General features: G+C 43.4%; 1 long non-coding RNA gene across 1 annotated transcript in view; it reads left to right on the top strand.

The window, feature by feature from the left end:
• The window catches only part of LOC135370751 (uncharacterized), an 88,883-nt gene that overhangs the window by 53,316 nt on the left and 14,782 nt on the right, over positions 1 to 20,785 (top strand). The window contains exon 2 of the long non-coding RNA XR_010415445.1: positions 5,604 to 5,673. This is a non-coding gene — a long non-coding RNA (uncharacterized LOC135370751). The remainder of the gene's footprint in view (positions 1 to 5,603; positions 5,674 to 20,785) is intronic.

The raw sequence follows: 20,785 nt of genomic DNA, 5'->3' as shown, positions 1-20,785 counted from the left end.
GTTTCAGACGGGTGTTTTGCAAGCACCATTTTCAACACAGCTTTCAGTTGAGCCAGTGTAATAAAAATGGCTGTTTACTTTAAAAAAAGATACAGAAACACCCTTTTTACACGTTGAAAGGTGTAAAAACATTTTCCTGACATGTAAAAGTTTGAAAGTGACCCCCGATAATCTTGTGGGCAATATTCCTGTCCGTGCGCACAATGGGCTCTCGTGTTAGAATTGCACCCTGCAACCTTTGTGTCACTTGTTCCACTCCTCGAATTTTGAGCATTTCTACACTCTAAGGGGGGAAAAGAGTAAATTGGGGGGAGGCAATGACGGCTTCTAGTCTCCAATGGGTGCACTTACTCCCAATTTTAGTCCCCTGACCATATTATTTACTCCCTCAGAACTAGATCCATAAACTTCGCATGAACCCAGCCCGAAAGGGGCTAAGCGTGGTGACAACGTATTTAGTCACCCAAACGACTCAGATCTTTCTTTCTCAAGTGTGATTGCCAAGGAACGCAACGAAACGGGAAAGCACTCAAGGCACTGGACATGGAAAACTTCCCTGTACTTTTCTATCTCCGCTTGCCCATGTACGTACACTGCACATCGCGTGTGCAATTTGCACTTGCGCCCAACTTTTACAAACCCGCTGCGCGCAATTTGTGTCGATCCTTACAAAGTTGCTCTAAAGCTTTTAATTGGATGCGAGCAAAACAAGTGTAGCGTGCCTCGAATTGTGGTTCTAATTTGATTGTTTCGAACCGCTACAGTCGTATAGCCATCGGCATGACAAAGGGATCCGTTGTGCTCGCTTTCTGCGCCCGACGCGTTGCAGAAAGTTCTTTGTGTGAAATGGAGGAGATATATTCTGCGTAGCTACTTCATCCGTTTTGAACGGAGTCGATGTCTTCTTAGTAAAAGATGCGAGATGTCACGTCAGCCTGAGAACTGCATTATCTCTTCTTCGGTTCCACAGGGCATCCCAATTAGCATCCAAGTTTTTTTTTTTTTTTTTTTTTCAAGAAGATATATTGAGGGCTCGCGAAATTAAATGTTGTCATCAGTAGTCGTCTGTCCTATATGGGCGTCAGTATTTTTTTTTTTCATTGTGACTTATTAATAAATTGGATAAGGCTGATTAGGTAACTTTTACAATATCGGGTTAAGGACAAACGTGGTTATGGTACGCTTTATGAGGCTTTCTTTTTAAGCAAAAAGAGGAAAAACCCGTGCTGCACAGCGGTATAACTGCTGTATAGGAAACAGTTCGGGTTTTTCCTGTAACTTTCATATTCTTGTTGGATCCAAGTCTCATCGGTGTCTCAATGTTAACGTTCGAAACGTAAATCTGTTCTTCTCCCTGTTCTTTTTTTTTAAAGGTTTTTCTTGCTAAGTGCTGAGATGACTCTGCAAAGATTTTCGCATCATCTGAATTAGTTGACTCGCGCGTATATACACTCTAAATCGTTTTACACCTTAAAGGGTGTAAATCAAAATGTTCATGGCGCACACCTTTTAAGGTGTATTTTAACACCATCATGGCAATTGGGGTGTAAAGGGTGCAACGCCGAATAAAACTCCTGGGTTTGTGGCAATAAACTGTGTATTCACAATTACCAGCATATTGCGTATAATCACATTGAGGTCCATATATGTATGCACATCAAGCTGATTAAATATGCGTGTAAACATGCACAGCCGACATACAGACAATCATGTATGGCGTGGCAGCTGTGCATGGCAATGAAGCATGGCAGCTGTATATAGCTTTTCGTGAAACTGTAGACCTTCTCATGAGCAGGCATCTCCCCCATATGCATGTTCATTACTTAGAACGCTGCATTTATTCGTTTCTTCAAGGCTTTGCAGTGTTGTACCCACAAATATCTAACCCCTGTAAAATGCATTACGTTGTTCATTATGCGCGACTCATCATGATGTTTGGTCCTTTCCTATCTGCATGGTTGTACGCGTTTCGAAGGGAAACACCAGCCTTTTGAAGATGTTGCTAGAAAAACTCGACATTTTAAGCCCTTTCATTAGCAAGAAGACATCAATTTTATCAAATGTATGTGTGGTCGCAGCCCTTCATCAGGAATGCCACATCTACTGATGGTTCCAAGGAGATTCACGCAGAATCTATAGTCTATGTGAAAAGTGCAGTTGATAATGATAACACACTTGCTGTTGGCTGTTGTTGCCAAAGAATCTTCAGAGAAGGACATACCCGTGTTCATTGAGATTGCAGGCATACATGTTGTCAACTCTGGTACCATTTTTCTCATGCAAACATTAACTACAGTTGAGTATGATGAGCACTATCATGTATTTGTTCTGTCTTGCAATGAGGAGCAACGTCTTTTAAGAAATTTAAGCACTATCTCAACAGATCTTCTAAATCTGCATGCATATGGCAGACTTGTTGTAAATCCAGGCCATGCACTGTTGTAATGTAACTTCCTGTTCCCTGTTGTTGTATATATTTACTTTTGTTCATGTGAACGAAAACAAATATACTCCCTTTCTACACCCAGGCGACACACTATCACCATATTTCACCTGAGGGTGGAGTACACCAACGTTACACCCTCAGGAACTTCCAAAACAAAGTTGTAGGGTGTGAAAGGGGTGTGATCTTTGTTAATACACCCATTTTACACCTTTAAAGGTGTGAAACGATTTAGAGTGTACTGGCACTTATACACATTACAGTGCTCCATATATAGAGCTTACTGCATCAATATGATTTTCACATAAGACTTACTGGCCCTACAGGACAGCCGTCGCAGGTGAACAGCTCACCATTATACTATACAGGATGTGCCGCTGGTCGCGTAATATCTGTATGCGCCGTCTTCACAAACATTTCTCGCTGGCGATACTTGGGGAAAATCCTTCCTTTTTATTCCCGGGTTCTTTTCCGGGCTTCCAAACCACACCCACCCCCTTTACGTATGTTTCTTCTTCTTCTTCTTCCTCTTGTTCCTATCAACATAACCATCATCATCATGCCTTAAACGGGCCGCTTTATTTCCACGTTATGCTATACCTACACTCGCAGAACTCACTGTGCGCCCATCCGTCCAAGTTCACAAATCACAGTCACACCAGCTCATCCATGGAGTCTGGTGAGCCTACTGTGTCATGTCACTTTCTCCCGTTGTAATTGCTTCGTTTAGCTGCCACGCACACTTCTGGAATCCCCCCCCCCCACCTCATTTCTTTGAACACAACTGTAACCTCGACCCCCCCCCTCCTCTTCCCCCTTTTCCCTTCCAGCAGGGTAACTTTTCCGTAAGACCGAGCAAACCGCACGCGCGCACACACACACACACACAGCACCGCGAAAATCTGTCGTTCACGCGTTAACCTTTGCAGCCGCTCCTATTTTCCTCGGTCCCTGAGAGCTGCGAGTGACAGGCACATTATGGGGGCACCACCGGATCTGTTGGATTCTTCATCAAAGCTGGGATCAGCACGTTGGCAACCTTGTGTGTGTGTGTGTGTGTTGTGGAGCTATGCTACATTGCCTCGTTCAATTTTACGCGCCGATTTGTGTCGGCCCGCGCGCGTGTGTGTGTGTGTGTTGTGTGCTCAAGATTTCGCCGTCAGGATAAAATTGGTTTTGCCGTGTGGGATTTTTATTGTTTTTTTTTTTTTGTTCTTGCGAGTAATGACTGGCTGTTTTCGTGGCCGTGCGTTGTATTTGATGGTGACGAACGATTTTGTTGTGCGGCCCTGCTGGATTTTGAGCGTGTTTTTGCCTCTCTCTCTCTCTCTCTCTGTGTTTCTTTTTTATTTCTTCTTTTTTTTTTTTTGCAATCCGGAAAAATTAAGAATCTCTTCGGGTTTTCGGGTCATTTGGACTTGCTAGATGATCATGTATAGGAACACAATTAAATTTGCGGCAAGGTAGGTCCTTAGCGTGTTTAATCTTACTATCTCTTTCTTTTTTGTTTTTTTTTGTTTCTTTTTGTTTTTGTTTTTTTCCTTCGCCCCGCCGAGACTGACGGAGGTGACGCAGGTTGGAATCCCCGCACCGGCTGTATGGTCGGCACAGTAGCCCTTGAAGTCGGCCCAGGGCGCACAATCCCCCCTCCCCCTGCGAGAGTCGTGACGTTGCCCGCATGAGCGTGGCCGACTATATCGGCAAACAGTTCCGTCACCACCACCATCACCACCACCTCGCTTTAGAGTGTACTTAGTACGAATAATCTTATGCATGAATTTTATGCTTTATAGAAATGAGTACCTACTGCGTGAGGAAAATTAGTTGGTTGCCAGACATGCGCCAGAAAAGGTGGATTAAATATTCCGAAAATCGAAATGCTTCTTCCAGCTCTTTCTTCTGCACTCGCCGCGGAAGAGCGCGCAGTAAATCTTTGTTTTCTCATTACAAACGGTGCTCATAATATAAGTGTCGAGTAGTTTATTTATGTAAGTTCTTTTTGTTATTAATGAGCGATTGATGACAACGTAAGGAGAAGAGGGAGTGTTGTTGTTGCACGCTTAACCCCCGGAGGGTGCTTAATAATTCGGCTCGTAACCCGGCTGAATAATTCGTGAACGGGTGGCGCTTTCGAAAAGCTTTCTTTTCGGTGAGCGTTCCTAGACATCGGCCAAGAGCTGAGCAGTGAGCGGCTCATTTGCAAACGCTCATTAATTAAATAAAACTTCTCAATTTTAAATTTTACTTCGGACACCTTCGGAACCTCCGTGTTACCGATGGAAACCATCAGCGAAAAAATGTTCCAAGAAAAACCCGGCGTCGACACTTGGTGATTTTTAGAGTAATTAATTGGTTTCGGTTTACATATTTCTTGCGCGGAGTAGCGTACCAATGCGCTCTTTCGCTTAGTTATCCTGCTGCCAATTGCGTGTTCATCCGCCTCGTTCACACGCGGGGGTGACGGAAGATCAGGAACAGACATAAAAGGGTGTAAGTACGATCACGGGTGTATACAGCAGTATACTTTCAACCGTATACGTATATCTAGTTTGTCACGTGGTTAGTGAAACTCCTATGACCTCAGAGCTGTTGCCATGGATGCGGAGATGTGATCTTCACAGCATTTCATCTCCGGTGGACGACCGGGGGGAGAGGGAATATGTTTAATGCAAAGTAAAAAAAGGGAAAAAAAAAGGGGAAGGGAAGGTTAGCCACGATGTGGGCTTGCAATTCCCTAAAGCTTTCATCAAAACAAACTAAGATACAAACAGCTGGGATACAGAAAATTATGAACTACTAGCCCCATCAGTTATACGACGCACCTGCTTGTGTGATATCTCATTTGCGTGTGTCATGTGCGTGTGCGAGTGTGTATGCCTCATCTTTTTCATCGTCATCCCACTCATGTATTAACTCACATGCACTGAGGTATGGTACCGCAGTTGTTGCGATTAATCACCTCATCCCATCGTCATACATGTAATTGTTGTTGTTGTTTGGTTAGTGAAATAAAATATTAGGCGTCCAGACATAAGAAAACGCAGGTATGGACCGGCTGATATGGCTTGAATGTTTATGCCTCATTTCTACTTGAAAGCCCTCTATGTAAAGAACACATATTTCGTGCGATTCATGTATCTTGTATTTCATTTCCTCCCAGTGACGGCAAGTTGAGCGCCACGAACGGGAGGTGATGGCGGCAGAAACACCGAAACGTCTTCAAGGATCAGGTAAGATACATTAATGCAATGGATTTTCTTATAACACCTCGTGCAACTTTGTTATTACAGCTTTCAGTTGAGCCTCCGGAATAAAAAATAAAAGTGTGTCGCAAGAACGCCCTTTTACATGATGAAAAGTGTTTAAAAAATCGTGTATAATGCAGCACAGACTGTCTCGTCTGTTTTCCTGCCGACGAATCGGTATACTTTCGAACGAAAAACCCCATAGGTACTAACAGTTCGTAGTAAATCGTCACTCGACATATTTGGGGGGCCCCGTATACGCACATGCTTATGAGCCGAAACATATGCTTACCTCCAACTTACAAATCGTAAAACAAAAGAACAGTTTGTACACACACACACACACACACACACACCAAGAAAAATGCAAACTTGCGTCAATAATAAACTGGATAGAGCATCACGGCATAAAAGTGAACAAAGCACCATAACACAAGCACACCCGCAAGCTGAAGGAAATAAATAAATATATATATAAAAACAATGTGGCGTCATCTATACCGCCCATTGTTCCGAGATCCATAGGTTTTAATGCCATTGACCGGTATATAAGACGCTGTTCGTCTTCTTCCGGTGCAGTTCCCAAAAAGTAAAAAAAAAAAGCATACAAAAATTGACCTTCTTATGCAGCAATATTTTCCTGATACCCGGTCTTATTGTAATTTTTTTGGTGGTGGTGACAGCACCAGAACACGTCGCTAACCTCTTTGGACTTAACGCATTCCAGGAGGCCTGTGTCGTCCCGGCTGTTCCGGATTCACCGTAATCTTCTCGTCTACACGTGCATTACCTTTGCCTGGTGCGTGAAGCCGGTTCCTACAATCGTTACTGTCGCCTCTGGTTATCGTCGTGTGCACCGTGCCCACGCGCTGGTTGAATGTAACCCGGAATTTACGTCATCACTTGTCAGCACCGAGACTACAAAAGCGGCTTACTCCCACTGTCCTGGTTTATTTTGGTGGTGGTGACAGCACCAGAACACGTCGCTAACCTCTTTGGACTTAACGCATTCCAGGTCAGTGTTATTACTATACTTCTTCTTGCACTGCTTGTAAGACTGTCACTGCCACCACCAATACCTGCTGTTGATTGCTGACACTTGCTTAGTACGCCTGTTGTAACGACTGTTCTGTACGCAACAACACTGTGTTTACTGTGCCGCGTGTACTTGTGCCGCGACCAGTGAAATAATGAGCAAAGAGGTAACAAGGATCTGTGAGGAGTTGAAGCGTGAGATAAAGCAAGACATAAAGTTGGCTAGGGAGGGTATGGAAAGGGAGCTACGCAACGAGTTACGAGAGTTAAAAAATAGTATGGACTTCTTCAACAAAAATTTTGAAGAATTCAGAAGTAAGATGGAAGCCTTGTCTGTTGAGAACAGTAACTTACGGTCAGCCAATGAAGCATTGCAACGTGAATGTCATGGCATGAAAACGCAACTAAGAGATCTAAATCTGAAGAGTATCCAGCTCGAACAGTACTCCAGAAACAGAAACATCGAAATCAAGGGGATACCTTTCATACAAGGTGAATGTATCCCTGGTATATTAAAGAAGCTCGGCGAAGCAGTAGGCGAACCGATATGTGAATCTGACATTGATGTCTGTCATCGAGTCCCTGTAGTGAAAGGGCCTACTCAGAATATTGTTGTTCAGTTTTGTCGGAGGGGAAAGCGTGACACTGTCCTCGAAAGATCAAAGAAAAAGCGTCTAACTTCCTTAGATCTTGGCTTCGCTGACAGTCAGCCCCTGTACGTCAACGAGCACTTGTGCCCCGATTTAAAAAAGCTACTGGGGATGACTGTTGCTGCAAAAAAAGAAATGAAATGGAAATTCGCATGGGTGAAGCATGGTAAGATTTTCGCCCGGCAAGATGAATCATCCCCAATTGTTAGTATTCTCAGTCCTGATGACCTGTCCAAAATGAAGTAATTATAGTTGCTCTATTTGTATCTTTTGTGTGTGCATGGGCTGATAGTTATGCCGACTAGGCCAATTGACTGTCATTATTATTCCGTTGATGAACTAGATTGTTTCACTAAAAATGCATTTTCTGTTCTTCATTTAAACGTTCGTAGCCTTCGAAGACATCATGATGATCTAGGCAATATGCTGTTAAGCTCCAAATTGGCATTTTCGGTTATCGGAGTCACTGAGACATGGCTAAATGAGGCTGAAACATCCCTTTATCAGATACCCGGTTATTGCTCTGAGTTTGTTTGTCGCAAAGAAAGCCCACATGGCGGTGCTGGTGTGTTCATTTCTAGTGATTTGTTGTACATTCCGAGAAGAGATTTATATATTGCCAATGAGAAATGTGAGTCTATTTGGATTGAACTAGACAAATGTTGTTTCTCGGGGCTTCGTCGAAACATTATCATTGGTATTTTGTATCGCTCTCCGAGCTCTTGTTACACAGATTTCTGTCATTATTTAGACGTGTTATTAAGCACCGTTTGTCGGGAAAACAAATATGTATTTTTACTCGGTGATGTCAATATTAACCTTGGTGACACATCTGCATCGGCCTGCTCCGAATATTTTGAGTGCTTAGTTAGCTATGGTTTTACATCCGTTGTCAACATTCCAACTAGGGTGTCTGACTCATGCAGCAGCACTATCGACCACATCTTCACCAATTTCGACCACATACACGCTTCAGGGGTAATACGCCATGAGATCACTGACCACTATCCTATTTTTGCAACTTGCGATTTTCACGTTAAGGTTAACCGAAATACTTTCTTGAAACCATCTCTCAATCAAGACAAATACATCGAGATACTGAATACCACAGATTGGTCTGACATTTACGAGCTAGAGTCCAGTGAAGAAGCTTACGCAGCTTTTGTGTCCCTCATCACCAATGCACGCGCTCGGTGCACAACATATAAAAGGTGCGGTGGGAGGTTTAGTAGTCCCGTGAACCCGTGGGTAACCACTGGCCTCCTCAATTCCATTCGTAGGAGGAATAATCTCTACAAGAAGTTAAAAAGATACCCTCATGACAATAACCTTAAGAATCGATACAAGAATTTTTCAAATAATTTAACCACTCTTCTTAGGGTCGCTAAAAGGGAATATTACTTTGGTGAAATTGAAAAATATAAAAGCGACCCCAGGAAAAGTTGGAGGGTCATCAATAATTTTCTAGGCAGAAATAAGGCACATGCTTTCCCCCCCGAAATGTCCTCGGGTGAAAATCTTTTAAAAGGTGACAGTGAAATCGCCAACGCTTTCAGTATCCATTTCACTACAACACCCAGTCAGACTTGCGCAACTTCGCCATTTGTACCTCTGAGTAGGCGTCATCATTCTTTCTACTTGCGACCCACGTCCCCTGAGGAGGTAGCAAACGTGATATCAGATCTGCGTAATACCGCTCCTGGTCTTGATGGTATTTGCTCGAGTCACATCAAACTTGTAAAGCACACTCTTGCTCCCGTATTAGCACACATTTTTAACCTCATGTTTAAGACCGGCACTTTCCCTACTCCTTTAAAACTTGCTAGAATTTCACCAGTCTACAAAAAAGGCAAGTCCACCCTTATCGATAACTATCGTCCCATTGCCATCCTGCCATTTTTTAGCAAGGTCTTCGAGAAACTTCTTGTGATTCGTCTCAATAATTACATTGAGAAGTTCAATCTGCTCACGCCGAGCCAGTTTGGATTTAGGCGCCACTCGTCCACTGAATATGCTGTACTTGAACTTACTAACAAGATCAGAGGTGCAATCGACTCGGGCCAAGTGACCGCAGCTGTTCTCATCGATTTAAGCAAGGCATTCGACACTATTGACCATACCATTCTTTTGTCTAAATTAAATAGCTATGGCATTTGTGGTCCTGCTTACACACTTATATCTAACTATCTGTCCAATCGCTCGCAGGTGGTTAAAATTAATGATGCGTTGTCTTCACCCGTAACAACTAATAGAGGTGTTCCCCAGGGCTCTATTCTAGGTCCCCTACTGTTTTTACTATATGTTAATGACTTACCTAGCTCCACCATTCACTCACAGTGCATTTTGTACGCTGATGACACCACCATCTTCTTAGCTGAAAATGACATTAACTCATTGCAGGCTAAACTAAGTGAGGACCTTACTAATGTTGTTGACTGGTGCCGCACCAACAAGCTAACTATTAATAACAAAAAAACTGAATTCATTCTCTTCCATAGCCCTCAGAGGAAACTACCGCTACTGCCAACTTTAACGCTAAATGGTAGCTCTCTTTTACCTACTGGCAAGGTAACGTTCCTGGGAGTAACGCTAGATACCCATTTGAAGTTCACATCACACATCTCAAACATATGTCGTCGTGCGGCTTACGGCCTTCATGCGTTATCCAAGGTTAAATATTTTTTTCCACTCCATACACTTGTGTCATTATATTACGCTTTCATACATTCCCATCTCTCTTACTGCATCACATCATGGGGATCCACATATATCTCTCATCTCTCGTCTCTAAACCGCTTACAAAGAAGAGCTATTCGCATCATTACATTCACTCCCACAGTATGCAGCAGTCGCCACCTCTTCATATCACTGCGTATTTTGCCACTCATGCAGCTGTTTCATTTCCGCGTTCTACTGCTTCTGTACAAGCATTTGTCAGGTGTCTTCAACAATCAGTGTCTTGCAGTAGTCGTTCCATCTAGATCACCTCGCTCCGGTAATTTTCTCCTGCCACGCACAACAACCAACTACGGGAAGCAAACATTCACCTTCGTTGCTGCCAAACTATGGAACGCCTTGCCCGATAACCTAAAGTCAGTACGTTCGTTCCATCGTTTTCGGATCATCTTAAGGAACCATTTCATGAATTAGTTACTCATATTCATACACATTCTTTTCATGCATGCTTTTTCAACTATTTGTCTTTTTTCTGCCATGGGTTTTTTCGCCTACGCTGTTCACCTTCATAAACGTCACAATTTTGCTCAATCTCAGTTGTTTTTATTTCTTATATTTATTTAATTTGTTTGTTCTTCTTTTTGTTTTGTGCGTATTGTGCTTTGTCCCATACTGTATTGGATACCTTGTTCTGATGTTGTCACCACATATGATATGATATTCAGATTGTTTCCGGGAGGCCCCACCTCTAGCTATGCTACGGGGCCCCCACTGTGTACTATGTATTGCAAATATTACTAATAAAATTGAATTGAATTGAATTGAATTATCCCATATATATATAGTGACGTGCACCCATTTTATACGCGCTCGCTTTCCCTCGCGACAGGTATATGGTGAAATTTTCCGGAACGCCGTTAATGGCGACGTACCGAAAACACATCCTCAGCTCGGAGAAGCGTGTTAATTGGACGGTAATCTGCACCAGGGACGTAATTGCGCGTGATGGAGGCCGATGGCGCATTTACGCTCGCTGGCGCCCTCTCGCGTCGCCATCTATTAGCTGTGTCCACCTAGACATTGCAGGAATATTAATTGACACATTAGCTGTATCTCCTGCCTGCCATTATGTACGCGCGGGAAGTGTTTATATGCCTCTGCTCGGATGTGAAAACATTCTTTTCCACCAGCAAAGAGCACGTTTTTTTTTTAGTTCTCTTTCTCCGTGCAGATGATAGTCACGCCTCTCTCACTGCAGATGCGGTTGCTTTGTGTTTGCGAATGCAGAAATCTTCGCAGGATTATATTGTGAGCTGAACGTCTCCGTACCTTTTTTTTTATTTGTTTATACAGATATGAAAGTTAGGAGCATAAGGGTTCCGAACTGAACGAAGCGCGAGAAAAAAAAAAAAAAACGCATATTCTTACTTACTCGTAATCTTATCATTATCGTTATCTTATCTTATCTCGTATCATTGTTAGGGATGGGCCAACGGAATCCGCAAATCCCGGAATCCTACACTCTTAAAAATGAACTTCACCGCATAGCACGCTCCTAGCCAACCATAATCTCGAACGATATCGTTATCTGCCCTGATTTGTTGAAAACGGTAGGCGTGCGCCATTTTTGTGACAATTATGAACAGCATAAGTGTCACAAAAAAGGCGTACGCCTCCCGTTTTCAACAAATCAGGGCAGATAACGATATCATCCGAGATGATGGTTGGCTAGGAGCGTGCTATGCGGTGAAGTTCATTTTTAAGAGTGTAGGCAGGGATTCGGGTATCCGAATCCCAGTGCCCAAATCTGCGAATCGAATCTTTCGAATTCTACCGACCACGCTTGTTTGTTTCTTTTTTAAAATTGGCGCCTCAGGAGTCCGCCGAAAACCTGACTGGCTTTGGAACTGATTGGCACCAAAAATATCCCGATTTGAGGAAACTGTCGAAAAAGTTTCTGATCACACCTCGACAGTAATGTGAGAAAGACTTCAAAACTTTCATATAAAACGGTTTTTTGTTTGTTTGTTTACACTGCTCTGGACTGAAAGAGTTCAAGCAGGAACTGTTAGATTACAAGTTTAAAAGTAACATGGTTTTGCTTTTGACTGTTTCTTGGTTTTATGGAAAGCAATCAGACTCGAGAGTCTATATATTTCTTGTAGTCGATGAACACCATGTTAAATGAATTACCCTTAGGAAGAAGTATATCAGTATGTTTTCTCCTGAAAGTGAACTCTGATTGAATTTGTTTTTCATTAAACAAAGATATCAAATTTTGCTTCAAAACCCTTTCCCGTAGAATTTTTTCATGCTTTTTAAACTATTTTTCGAGAAAGGATTCGAAATATTCGTGATTCGTCTCTAATCATTAATCGGATCTCTAATCATTACGGATCCAGTTTGGGAGGTGAAAATATACTCCACTCGAAAATATACGTACTTGAAACAGATGGTGGTGGTCGTGGTGGTGGTCGTGGGGGGGGGGGGGGGGGGATGAAACGGCTTGCCGTAGTAAGCCACGCTTGGCGGGCAACGTCGCGACAATAGCAGGGGGTGTGGGCGTGAGTCCTGGGCCGACTTCACAGGGAGCTATGCCATCATTTGTATTAAAGCGCCCGAGGAAAACCCAGTGAAAATATCCAGACATCACAGCCGGCCGACGACTTCATTCGAACCTGGCTCATCTCCCAGCCTTGGCGTGAAATGCCATCATCGTATAGCCACGGGAACTGGTCTCTCTTGAAACAGATCTTCCCCGTCCGCATGACACCGGCTTAAGCTAACCACACTTATAAGAATGAACTAGCGCGCTCGTAGCCAACCCGGGTGACATCGTTCTTTCTACTGATTTGCTGAAAACGGGGACGCACGCCATTTTTGTGGCATTGTGCAGTCAATGACTGCCACAAAAGTGGCGTACGCCCCCGGTTTTCATCAAATCGAGGGAGAGAACGTTGGCATTCGGGAGAATGGCTAGGCACGAGCAATGCGGTGAAGCTCTGTTTTTAGAGTGCATCATCCCGAATCACATCGTTGTCTCCCCTGTTTTTGTTTTTTTAACGGGAGGCGTACGCCTTTTTATGACACCTACGCAGTTATGTTAAGTGTCACAAAAAGGCACACGCCCCACGCTTTCCACAGATCAGGATTGATTATGGTATATCATTCTGTACAATTGCTAGCGCCTGCACCTTGTTATTTGGTGAAGTTCTGTTTTAAGAGTGTGAGGATGAAAGTTGAATGGACACAATTCGAAATACAAGAGAACACACGCACACACACACATATATATATATATAAGAAAAATCAGAAGACGACAAGGAAAACACAAAGGAGAGTTTATTAAGACTTAGGGACGGGGGTCGACGTTTCGGCAGTCAGCGCTGCCTTCAACGGGACCAGTCCCGTCGAAGGCAGCGCTGACTGCCGAAACGTCGACCCCCGTCCCTAAGTAGGAAAGGAAAAGAAAAAGAAAAATAGGGAAAGATGAGAAGAAAAAGAAAAAGAAGAAAAGGAAATGAAAGAAAAAGGAGGAACAAAAAACACGCAAAACTGAAACTGAATAATCACACACACGGTCACACAATCACAAAGCGTTGACAAGTGACACCGTGATTGTGCCATTGCTTTTCAGCTATACGCTTGACTGCTCATAAAAACAACAATTTAGTTCACATTTAGGTCAATCGTTTGTGGTGCAAGGTATTTTAGGAATCATTTAGAGTATTTAAATATCGCATTTATACTTGGTGTATAAATATTCCACCGAGAAACTATTTACGTGTAATATTAAAATACATTTTCGGAATATTAAAACACATTGCAGACAAAGCATTTTATATTTACATTTTAGTACTTCAAAAACGTATTTATGCCCCATGGTACCAGTTTACCCAAAACATTACGCATACTTCGACGAAACCACGAAACCCAGCCTTCTCTGGAACACCTGGTTTGGGAGTCGCAACAATTCCTACGCCGCTTCATCCGTGCAGATATGACACGGTGGAAATAGAGATATGGCATATAAACGATCAACTGTGGCGTACTACGTAGGAGGAGTGGCGAACCTGTTATCGCTGCTGTGCTAGTTGTGCGTCTGCCAGAAGGGCTGTATGAAGGGTCTCGTAGAGGTTATCTGCAAGGGGAGTGGCAGAGCATGCGGAGGGCGGAACCCCATCTGTCATCGCTAAGCAAACACTGGTCGGGCGCAGTGTATTCTCTATATGCTCTGGAATGAGGGAGATTAAAACGTGTCCCCTTATCGAGCCTTCAACGCGCCTGTATCCATCTGGGCATACTCTCTGGTCTGCCCTCGTATATGCTCATTTCGAATGGCCCATTCGTCCTGTCCACGTTTTCTTGCGAAAATATTGCGGAAAAGAGTCAAACGACTTGTTAAACGACAATTTTATTTTGAAGATTATATGAGTGTTGTGTTTCAACGTAACAGGCGTTACCGTATGCCCCATTGCTCGCAGTAGTTTGGTGGTGATTTGTTACACATTAGTACTCGTGTTGATTCATTCAAAAGTACAACATGCTCCTAGGAGGAGTATCCTTGTATACGAATGTTGGCGCCGTTATACTACACTCTAAGAAAAAAGGGTGTGAAAAGGTGGTAACGTCTATAGTTACCACCTAAGTCAACATAGCGTCGGATAAAGAGTGGTAAAAGGGTGGTAAAAGCAATTATCATATATTCAAATTACTACAAAAAGGCGTACGCCCCACTCGCTCACCGAATCAGAAGCGGTTACCCTACACTCTAAAGACAGAGCTTCACCGCATAGCACGCTCTGCGCCAACCATTGTCGCAAACATTATGGTTATCGCTTTTGATTCGAGGAGAGGAGGAGGCGTACGCCTTTTTGTGGCAATTACCATATACTCAAATTGCCACAGAAAGGCGTACGCCTCCCTCTCTCCTCGAATTCAGAAGTGATAACCCTATCATTCGTGGCAATGGTTGGCGCACAGCGTGCTATGCGGTGAAGCTCTGTCTTTAGAATGTATCGTTCGTGACAGAGAGTGGGGTAGCAGGTAGAACTTTGCAACCTTTTAGGCACAGCATATGCGACAACTATTACCTCCTAAAACGTGTAACTACTCCACCCTTTCACTAACTACTCCACCCTTTTCTAAGAGTGATCCGCCGTCCTCTGTCAATTTGTTGCGTAAGTGGATATCATTTTAATTTTCTTTTTTTTAAATATTATTTTCTAATTTAATTTCGTGCCATGCTTGCTGGGACAGAATCCCTTTTTTCAAGCCGTAGATATAGGGCGCTATCTTTTGTGCTCATAAGAATACACACGTCTTCCATGCGTGGACTGTACAAACGGTAATAATATTAGGAAGTTTTACTAGATCAGAAAGCATAGGAAACATTGCGTGAAGCATATGCAATAAATGCGTAGTAGTTTTCCCCACTCGCAGCTGGGCATGTGTGCCTCACAAAGTGTATAGATTTGTATAGTTTTCCTTCTGTTCTTTTCCCCCACCCTCCTTTCTCTTCATTTGTTTTACATATAATAAGTCCTGAATAACGCGTCCTGGAGCAGTCAGTCCCGAGTATTTTGGGACTAACATCTCCATTTTTTTACCAGTCAATCAATCAATAGTACCTTCGTACCAAGCTTTAGCGCCCCTTTAAACAATGTGACGTTAGCCACTTCGAAGCGATAGCGCGATTGACAGATCATGTTATCGGAACGATCATCGCCGACATCATCCCTTAGAGCTCCTGCGTATCGGTATATCGTCATGCTTTCATGGTCTATACAGGGTATATCACCTAATGTGATAAAAAAATTCTAACTGGCGGCGTACTCGTCGGAGTGTTATGGGACTTTAGGCAACTACCTTCTGGAAACTTTTGCCACCATTGAGGAAGGCTTTGGACAATTTTTAATTGCGGGAAATTTATTTATTTTTCAATTGAACTTTGAGAATTGTCAAGCGAACCTCACTTTTTTTTTTACAGAAATATGAAGTCGTCCAGGGATAACCGCAGACCCAACAAAAACTATGCACAGTATCGCAACGGAAATAGTAAAAAAAAGAAATAGTAAAAATTTCGATTCAGCCCCACGTGCTTGATTTTTGCAAAGAAGCGCGCGCGAAGTGTGCGTCTAGTGGAGGAAGTGTCCCCACCTTCATTTGTTTTGCCTTCTTTGTGATAAGACGGTTGTCACCAGCATCAAGGTCAAAGCGGGGGAAAGAGAGGTAAAACAACACGACGGGAACACTTCCTCCTCTCCACGCACCTTCCGTGCGCTCTTCCCTGCGACAATCAAGCAGGCGGGGCTAAAGCGGAATTTTTACTATTTTTTTAAGACTATTTCTGTTGCGATACTGTGCATCGTTTTCATTGGGTCTGTGGTTATCCGTGGAAGACTTCATATTGTTTGTTAAAAAAAGTGATGTTCGCTTGGCAATTTTCAAAGTTCAATTGAAAAAATAAATCTCCCTGAATTAAAAATTGTCCAAAGCCTTCCTAAAGGGCGGCAAAAGTTCACAGAAGGTAAGTGCCGAAAGTCCCACAATCCCCCGGCGAGTACGCCGCCAGTTAGAATTTTTTTATCACTTTAGGTGAAACACCCTGTATTCGCGCCGAGAAGTTTGGGAGTCGCCCCCTGGTGTTCACTGAACGAACCTTGTCGTGGGGATGTCCCCGGGAAGTATTCTCACATTGCATTGCGTATAAAGGCATTGCACGTGTTAGGGGCGGTCCAGCATTGATATTTCCTGGTGATTCATGAAGAAAACGACATATGTGTTCCAACTAAATCGCATTTTTATTCCAATATGACAGTTTTTACTGTAAGTAACAGAAACGAAACCGAAACGGGGATCCCCACCGAGCGACGGCACAGTGGCGCCTCTAGTGAGGGTCTCGCCGCCATATTAGCAGGGCTATTGCTGCTGTTACAGAAAGACGCACTTGAAATAACAAAATCATCTTATCAGTTCTTGCCGAAATCGCTTATTCGCTGGTACGTGTCAATTAGTTTCGAGGTAAGCAATCATCAAATTCCTTTAGAAGAGACAGATAAAAAAAAAAAAAAAAGATATTTCTACGCGATAACATGGCTTCCACGAAACATGAAAACAAGACCTGTCCAGGAGAAGCCTCCACGATTAGCGTCTCCCACACACGCGTACCTCGAAGAGACATCTCGAGACAGATCAAGCAGCAAGCCTGTATGGGAGCACTATATGGGTCTCATGAAACGCAGATGCTTTTAAGATGAGCCCGCGAGCAAATAAGTGAACCCTTAACGTGCACAGTGTTGCCCGAGAACCCGGTGCGTTACAATCGGACCCTGGCAGTCGTTAGGTGTAATCGACTGGGCGTGTTTGTGGACAGAAAAACCGGTAGGGAAGGACATCGAGGAGACCTTATCGGGGGGGCCAAGCAGTGGAAAGCAAACGAGCTGACTCCAATCGGAGTGGCTACACTGAACTCCCATGATTTATGCGGCTAGGGCCCAAAAAGATTTCATCGGGCGATAGCTGCTGGCTATTTAGAGATTGGTCCTCGGTGCAGACTTCAATTAAGGCCTAATGTAAATAGTGGACCTTCGTCCCGTGTTATATTGATGGGTGAGCTCTTTCTATATCACTCTCTCTTTCTTGGTCACTCTCTCTTCTCACGTTACAAATGCGTCAGTCGGAAGGGACCCTGTATATTGCGTCGATACGCACGTGCGTTTATGCTGTACTTACTGCGTGTATTTTGTGTGCCATTTTTTTTTTTTTTTTTTTGTGAAGTGTCGCTGCAGTGCATTGCGACGGCCGATTCTTCGTTTTCTTTTGACGAGTTTCGATGGCTCGGTGTGGTGTCAACTCGTTGATGCCAAGGTTCGAACCGCCCGGTATATATAGCCAAAGTTGTCGGGAGTTTTGTGGAATGGTACAAGTCGGTATCAGAGTTGCTTATGTATGCGACCTCTCACACGGGATGATGTCCCTGCTTGCAATGACAGTTTTGTGCAAACTTACAATTTCACATAACCGCAGAATTAATTTCAAACGGCGTTCTTCTTTTCTAATTATATGGGTTATAAAGAGCGTAGGGCGTTTTTTTTTGTTGTTGTTGTTGTTTTTCAGTAGGGAGCAAACATTTCATATAACTCCATATGTCATGTCGGGTCCAGAACTCTTCAGATGATGCGTGTCAACAAATAAATAAATAAGTGTCCAAAAGCTGCATCCGTGGTTAGTTTATTTGTTCGAAAATAAGCGCGAAGAGACCTCTGCTTTCACTCTGTATGTTTTTACGTTCCTTTCTTCCAGAAAAGTACAATGTTGGAAAATGCGTTTTTTAACGTTCACGCTCGTATTCATGTCGTAACGTTCAGGCAAAGTTCATCGAGGAGTGTTAAGACAGAGACATGTCTGAACCATGTTCGTGGTATACCTAACAAAAGTTGTTCAGAAAATCGGTAACAACGAACAGTAGAAGCATCACATTCAGACATGCAGTTCAAACCGCGCGACAAAGAACCTCCTACTGCAACCCAACAATATAGGTTCGAAACAATGGGTCCTATTTATTCGTTTCTCTCAAGGCATTTGCACACATTTCCAAAAGGCATCAAAGTAAGTCAAAGAAACATGGAATGTTTTTAACAGCACATGCGACGAAAGGCATTGTTGACTACAACAGCACAAGAAAATTGCATCCTGCGTGGCACGATACATGAAAGCATACACACCATTTAACCCGTTCTTACATGATGAAAATTCTGACTAGAGCCATTCTGGTTATAGTATTATTGCTCCTTGGAGGAAATGTTATTGCACGGGTTCGTGTGTGCGTGACGTCGACTCACTTGGATTATCGTGTCATTCATTGTTGCAGAGAGAAAGCCTTACGGAAACCTAGAGAATGGAAACATCAATGTCTATGGTACAGTTCGTTGTCTGTTCACACGGATGAAAGTTGGAACAGCTCGCCGTTCACGCATGCCGGATACGTGTCCACATATACGTGTTTGTGTGAGATTTCATTACGACATAGCAAAGGGGTATCTTAACTGCTTTCAAGAGCTGACTGTATATGTCTCTCAGCATGATCTACTCATTTCTGGGCTTTCTTGACATAGCTGGGCTTAAAAAAATATGTAGTCAACATAACTTTGCTGAATTAGGTGGCTTTGCACCTCGCACATAAACATGGAACACTCACACTCTTAAAAATGAACTTCACCGCATAGCACGTTCCTAGCCAACCATAATCTCGAATGAAAACGGGGGGCGTACGCCTTTTTTGTGACACTTATGCTGTTCATAATTGTCACAAAAAAGGTCGTACGCCTCCCGTTTTCAACAAATCCCGGCAGATAACGATATCATTCGAGATCATGGTTGGCTAGGAGCGTGCTATGTGGGGAAGTTCGTTTCTAAGAGTGCATATGTGAGTCATGGATGATGATGATGGTGTTGGTGGTGGTGATGATGATGGCAAAAATCTGGTTAATCATCGTCTAATCATTGGAAATGCTGTTTTCCTTAGTAAGCGGGTTACCTTGTCTTGTATACGTACACGTCTCAAATTTACTGCACTGTGTTATCATAAATTCCGGTTTGACAATTGCAACAACAATTTTTATATTTATATTTTGCGATGGTGTCACCAGTGTCTCCGTTGAACGCTTCTTGTGTGCAGGACTTCTGCTGAATGTCACAGAAGTATATACAGACCCAACGCGATGGTGCTGGTAAAAGAACGCAATCGCATGTACAGGCGAAAATGCTTCTCAACCTCGTGATGCGACGAACGCCTGTGGTATATAAAGTACACTCTTAAAAATGAACTTCACCGCATAACACGCTCCTAGCGAACCATCAGCTCGAATGATATCGTTATATGCCCTGGTTTGTTGAAAACGGGAGGCGTACGCCTTTTTTGTGACACTTATGCCGTTCATACTGAATTGTCACACAAAAAAAGGCGTACGCCTCCCGTTTTCAACAAATCAGGGCAGATAACGATATCATTCGAGATGATGGTTCGCTAGGAGCGTGCTATGCAGTGAAGTTAATTTCTAAGAGTGTAATACGGAATCAGTAAAGTGCACAGTATAGAGAAGGAATCCGAGTCAAGGCCGACGACATGGTGGGTACTGCCGTCCTTCCTGTATCGTCCCCAGGCAGGAGGCACTGTGACCATGTCCCGCTTCACCCCCTTCTCTGTCTTCGAATCAGAAGCGATAACCCTATCATTCGTGGCAGTGGTTGGCGCACAGCGTGCTATGCGGTGAAGTTCTGTTTTTAGAGTGCAGGGCAAAATTGCACTGCATGCAGGGGCCTATTCTCGTAGAAGTAATCGACCTCAATTACTTTGTGCCTCGCCTGTTATTGGTAGTTACGTGAAGAAGGCGTGCAGAACAGAAGTGAATGTCACGCTCCCTCACCCAATCGTCGAGCACTTGATCCTGCACTCTTCATGCTTTATCTACACTCTTAAAACAAAGCTTCACCGCACAGCACGCTGAAGGCGAACCATTGTACGGTGTGATACCTCTATCACTCTTGATTTGTGGAAAGCGTGGGGCGTACGCCTCTTTATGACAATTCACACATCTGCATAAGTGTCACAAAAAGGCGTACGCCACTCGCTTTCAACAAATCAGGGGAGAGAACGATGTCATTTGGGATGATGGTTGGCTAGGAGCGTGCTATGTGATGAAGTGTCTTAAAAATGAACTTCACCGCATAGCACG

Source organism: Ornithodoros turicata, chromosome 10 (assembly GCF_037126465.1).
Source record: "Ornithodoros turicata isolate Travis chromosome 10, ASM3712646v1, whole genome shotgun sequence".
Taxonomy (NCBI): Eukaryota; Metazoa; Arthropoda; class Arachnida; order Ixodida; family Argasidae; genus Ornithodoros; species Ornithodoros turicata.
The sequence above is the reverse complement of the archived record's forward strand: the minus strand, read 5'-3'. Positions and strand labels throughout refer to the sequence as shown.